We start from the raw sequence: 6098 nt of genomic DNA, 5'->3' as shown, positions 1-6098 counted from the left end.
AAATATTTCGAAGAATCGTGAAAAATGGCGAGTAAGCCAAACCCTAAAAAATTCGCCAAAACCTAAAAAGTTCGCCCAAAAACCTAAACCCTCTCAAGCCTTAGGAGCATAATAATTCACCATTGTTAGTTATCCCCAGCAGAGTCGCCACCTGTAGCAACCTGCCTAAAAATTGAAGGTTTTAGAGTCGCCACCTATTCTGAAGGGCGAATAGAAAACCCTACGCAGTTTAGAGATCGGGGTAAGTTATTATAATCAGGTCGAGGGAAGGTGTTAGGCACCCTCAACCCTTTCCTATGGCTTTGAATCCAAGGGTCAAGTTTTATGGCTAAATTTATTAAGGTTTAATAGCTAAGGAAGTGAATAGGGCTAAAATTGAGATTTGAAAGTGAATTGAGGTTTTAGGGTGGGGGACTCGCCTTGGTTATCCAAGTGCCAACGTATCTCCTTATGGAGAATCAGAGTCAACGTAGTTCGGGCACAGGGTTGTACGCCTTAGAATTAGATTTGAATGGTTTGAAGGCTTTTTGAATGGCCTATCGTAGTTTGTGATTTGATTTGAAAGGCCTTTTGAGTTGCCTGATTGAAAGGAATGAAAATCCGTAGTTTGTGGTTTAGTGTTTTTTAGATGTTTGGGCGTACAACCCTGATTTGATATGGCACCGTTAGATGCGGTGACCAATAGATTTGGTCAGTATAGCTAACGGATTAAGGGGCATTGCTGGTTACTCAGATCGATAGATTGATCGTCGCGGGCAGCAAATTAGATGTATTTTGGATTTTATGTATTTTTTATCTCTCGTCTAAAGCGACTAATAGATTTAATCGGGTCGAGGAGAGAATTAGTAAGAATTAGTTAAATTATTAAATAATCAAAAGATTATTTCTCGTCTACTACGACTAATAGATTTAGTCGGTTTGAGGAGAAAATTAAATTAATCTTGAATCAATTGAATTAATATTTTTGCCAAATGGCAATGAAATTGGACAAACCCTAATTTCTTAATAGACTTTTCTAGGGTTTTTGTGATTTTATAATTAAAGTTAAATAAATAATTAAATTGAATGATCGAAATAATCGGGAATTAATCCTAAAACCTAATCATAGTCCTAATCCTAATTTAAATTTATTATTAATTTAATTTTAAACAAAATTATATATATATATATATATATATATATATATATAATATTGAATTCAATTATATAATCATATTATTAAAAAAGAATGATAAAACCTGGCTGGCTGGGGAGGTGCATGGCATGCGTCCTCAGTTCTAGTACGTTGGATTAGCTTTTGATGCGGTCCAAGGGTTATGATACGAAGGCATATGGTAGATCCCCTGCAGGAACATATATTGGATCTGGAAACAAATTAAACCAAAAATATACATGGGAGCCAGGAATCGAACCTGCGCCCCTTGACTTACATATTGCGCCTCTTGCCAACCCAACCAGCTAACTAATTCGTTTATAACATGCGCTGGGGAAATAATATATAAAAACAATCGAACCAAATTTTAAAAGCATAATTTTTCCGCCCAGGTACTGTAGCGTCATCTTCACCATTTTTTTTTTCTGGAATTTGAAGACTTTTGGCAACGCTTTTTATGTGTTGCTATAGTCCCTGCAAATATGAATCCAACAATATACAACAAATAAATTAATTCCAAGACCATAGATCGATTGTAAATCGCCCCCTGAATCCATTGATGACCACGGTTTAGGCCAATTTTCCCTAATTAAAGAATCCCCAATTTGAAGCTTTAACAACCTAGCAATGGTGTTTTTTCATAAAAGCAATTAAACAGCAATTAAGTTATCCAGAAACCTTCATGGCATCACGAAGAACATAAATATACAATCAAATCTCATGTAAGGTGTATCAAATATTGAATTCGAGTCCAAGTTCAGAGAGTGCAAAACCGTGGGTTTTTAGCAGTGATTTCGAATGCTTTGAGCGTCGGAGACGATCGGGTTCGGTTCAGGGAAGGTCAGGGATGCATTATTGACCTTCAAAACTGTTTGAATCCACCCCAGATTTCTTCTACCATGGCCCTGGTTTCTCGATTTTTTTGCTATACAATACGGTTCTGCAGCGGCCAAAATCCCTCCTCCTACGTCTGAACATCCTTGAATATATATGAGGAAGGTTTTTAGGTTAACCAAATTGGATCCAATCTTGCTGATTATTGAAATTGATACTTGATTGCAAATCAATTATAAACTTTCCCAATCTTGTTTTTCCTATTTTACTCAAGTAATCTTCTCCTTCCAATTCTCACGCCTACTCAAAAATTGACTCTTTATTTTTATTTTTATTTTTTTATTTTATTCTAACAACCTACTAATAATAACTAATAATAATAATAAATAAAATACTGATAATTAATAATAATACTAATGATAATCCTAAAAAAACAACAATAATTAGTTAATAAAATTAAAAAATATTAATACCAACTAATAATAAAATTAATAATAAAACCAAAGTGTTGGTGAAACACAAATAATATCCCAAAAATGATAGAACCTTTTTTGTAATAATTGAGCCCATTGTTTGGATCCCAAAATACTTGCTATTCAAACCCCTATTTTATTTTAACCGATTTATAAGGGAATTTTATAAGAGGTCGAGTTTAACAATAGATATATTAAACCCTATGACTCTTAATTTTTAACACCCTTAATAAATTAGAAGATGTGGATTATATCGGGTAAATTTTGGGGTATGACACCACCCATACTAGAATTCCTGTGATGCCAAACTATCATGTCTGATTAACTGCAAAAAGTGGTACAGTTAGGACCAATAATTGTACACATATGGGGTTCAATTTTACATATGTTTAGTATTTCAGTCATATATTGAGTTTTATGAGTATGATTAAAGTGAAGCAACAAGTAAATGAAAGCTAAACTCTAAGGCTACGAGTTTCTTAAATAAGTAAAAGTATGATTTATACCGTAAAAGGACATGAAATGGCAAGTAAAAATATAACGTTGTTATAATGTTGAATGGAAAAATCCAGGCTATTATCTTAACCTAAAAATAATTTTGCAGAACTGTAATATTTTCTAGAAATATGGCATAGTTAATCTTAGCTATTAGTCTAGTTTTCATGTGCTCTAAAACCTTCGCAGGTTGCGATGATATCCTCGAAGATGCATTGGGAGGTCGTAGAAGGGAAAATTGGTAACTTGGTGATCAATTAGTAACCATATTTTTTAAAATAATTTATTTTATTTATGTGCCATACAATCGTCATTTGCAATGATATTTTCCCTGATTCATTGGGGGTCGGAGTAGACGAAATGGTTGTAAAGTTCATAATTTTATACATGTTCATTATATGTTCAATCATGTTTATCATATCATTTCTTCATTGTTAATTAGCATATTCAATTAGTTTATTATCTTTGTGTAAACAACAAATTAATCATGCTCTACACACCTCCTATTATGATTAAGTTCTCATTCTCACAATTATAAGTACAATCATTTTATCCTTATACTAAGATAACTTAATATTTATGAATATAATGATTTACTCACAATATTATGGTTTTTGTTGGAACAACTATTATAAACGATTTTACCAACCATTTTATCCAAACAACTAATCAAACTTTCTTTCAACAAGCATAGAGTTAGACTCGATGCTAATTTCAGTATTTGTGTCTGATATTTTGTAGCAATTTCCATGATATTACATGTAGAACCGTGATACACTTACTAGATTGCACATCATATATGTCCCTCTAGTTGATTTTCTGTAACCTTGTTTTGCAGTTTATTGGTCAAGAAAGCTCTCTTAAAGAAAATCATGTTTTTGATGATGACAATTAGTCCTTGATGATAATTGTTAACCCATATTTTGTGAGTTAATACATGCCTTTGAAGTTATTAGATTAGTTTACATTCTAATTATTTGTTCTTGCATTTCTATTATCTTAGTCAAATTAGTGTGGAGCACATTAGGTGCTCCCAATTGTTAGTATAATTGGTGTTTTGTGTGTGCAGAGGTTAGCAGAGTCAAGCTGAGGCAAGACTGAGCTAGACTGCTGGTGCGCTACGAGCTAAAGAAACTTGGAACATGGAGAATTAATATTTGAAAGCTGCTAGATAATGTGAAAGAGAGGGAAAAAGTACTAAATGGAGGGAAAAGGCTCAGTGGTGCTGAAAATGAGAAAGGAAATATTCAAATTCAAAGATTAAGATGTTGGCGCTAGAAGAAAAAAGTTGGTACAATAGTACACTGCTACTCCATACGCACCTATATATTGTGGCAGTCTGCCATAATACACCTTATTTCCCATTGTTGTCTTCTTGGTACGAAGATTCTTTGCCCTATGCTGAAGAGTTGGTTGATGTGTGGGCTTGAGGGAATTTCATGAACAAAGGCCCATGATCCAATGCAATAGAAAAAACCCCAATCCTCGGTCTATAAATAGAGTCGATGACAACATTGAAAAGGGTCCAACAAATCCAAGTTACCATAGTCTCAGAACGTGATTAGATGAAGTGTGCAAGAGTTTTCTCTCCTCATTCAAGTCTATGATAGATGATGACCATTGGCACAACTGGAGTTTTCTCTTGAAGATTAAGAATCTCAAGTCTTACTCCAAGGTCCTCTTGGTTTTATATCTTCTGTTCATTTATTTTTCTTAAGATATTTTCTGTGAGAACCATGCACATAGCTTGTACTCAGCTCACTATAAGTTAAACTTCTTTTAGTTGAGCAATGTGATATTGATATTGATATTAAAAGTGTGTTTATGTTATATGATTGTATGGTTAGTATTTTCTTTGTCATGTGTTTACAAAATCCAAAACTTATTTCTTTGATAGATCAACCTAGAGATAGATAACAACTTGTTATTGTGAGAGATCCAACAACAAGTGTATTTCATGAACAAAAATGGTTGTAAAAGTTGGATAGAGATATTCACTTGACCTAGTTTTCTTGGATATAAGAAACTGCAACCATTAAGGAAAATCAAAACAATTAATAGACATATATTAGGGTTACAAGTGGAGCTTAGAGATTTGTCTTCCTTACCCTTTTATGCATGCTTATGAATGATGTAGAAATACACTACCAAATCCTTTCGGCCTTGCTTGTCACGACACCACACATCATTAACACATAAATATACTAAAAGATATTAATGGATCAAAGCTCAAATATATCACTCTCAATATTTCTACACCATGTTTCTATATAGTTTCATTTATCTTAAATGAAAGTTGAATTCAAACCATCACATATTGTTATTTCTCCACTTATGCTTAAAGTGAAGGAATATATTTAATACAAAAGTCATATCTGAGTAGTAGCACTCCCTGTGGGTACGATACTCTTATAATTATTACTTGCTGCAATCAAAATATGTATACTTGCATGTGACACCTTTGAGAAGCGAACAATAACGACAAAAGTCAAGCGAAATGTGTAACAACCCAGTTTTCGCTATTCAATGATTTAGTGTTATTTTGATATTTTGTTGATTTATTGGATGAATTTTCTTTGATGTTATATGATGATTGTGGTATCGGAGGGTATGTATACTTAGAATATAGGGTAGTGCTTTTGAATTAAAAGTTGTGGAATTAAATAAATATAATTAGTTCTAATTATTCATTTGATTTAATTTATTAGAAAATTAGATGATTTAATATGTTTGGAATAAGAATTATTATTGAGGTTTAATAATAGGGATAATAGACATTTACCCTCTGCAATATAGGCGTGATTCGAGTTATCCCCTATTAATTTTTTTTTTGGATTACCCCCCCCTGTATTTTTAGGGCACCCCCCCTAAGCGTGTAAAAAACAGTGAAAAATTAGGGGGTAAATAAAAAAAACAAGTTTACAGGGGGTCCTATGGGGGTAAATCATAGAACTTTTCATATTTCAAGGGGGTAATCCAAAAAAAAATTAATAGGGGGGTAACCTGAATCTCGCCTATATGGCAGGGGGTAAATGTCTATTATCCCTTAAAAATAATAATAATAATAATAATAATAATAATAAGAGAATAAATGAGTAAATAGTTAGTGGGTCTATATTATGTTAGCATGAGGAATAGCGGGA

This window comes from Vicia villosa, linkage group LG4, assembly GCF_029867415.1.
Source record: "Vicia villosa cultivar HV-30 ecotype Madison, WI linkage group LG4, Vvil1.0, whole genome shotgun sequence".
NCBI classification, from domain to species: domain Eukaryota; kingdom Viridiplantae; phylum Streptophyta; class Magnoliopsida; order Fabales; family Fabaceae; genus Vicia; species Vicia villosa.
Note: the sequence above shows the minus strand (reverse complement) of the source record.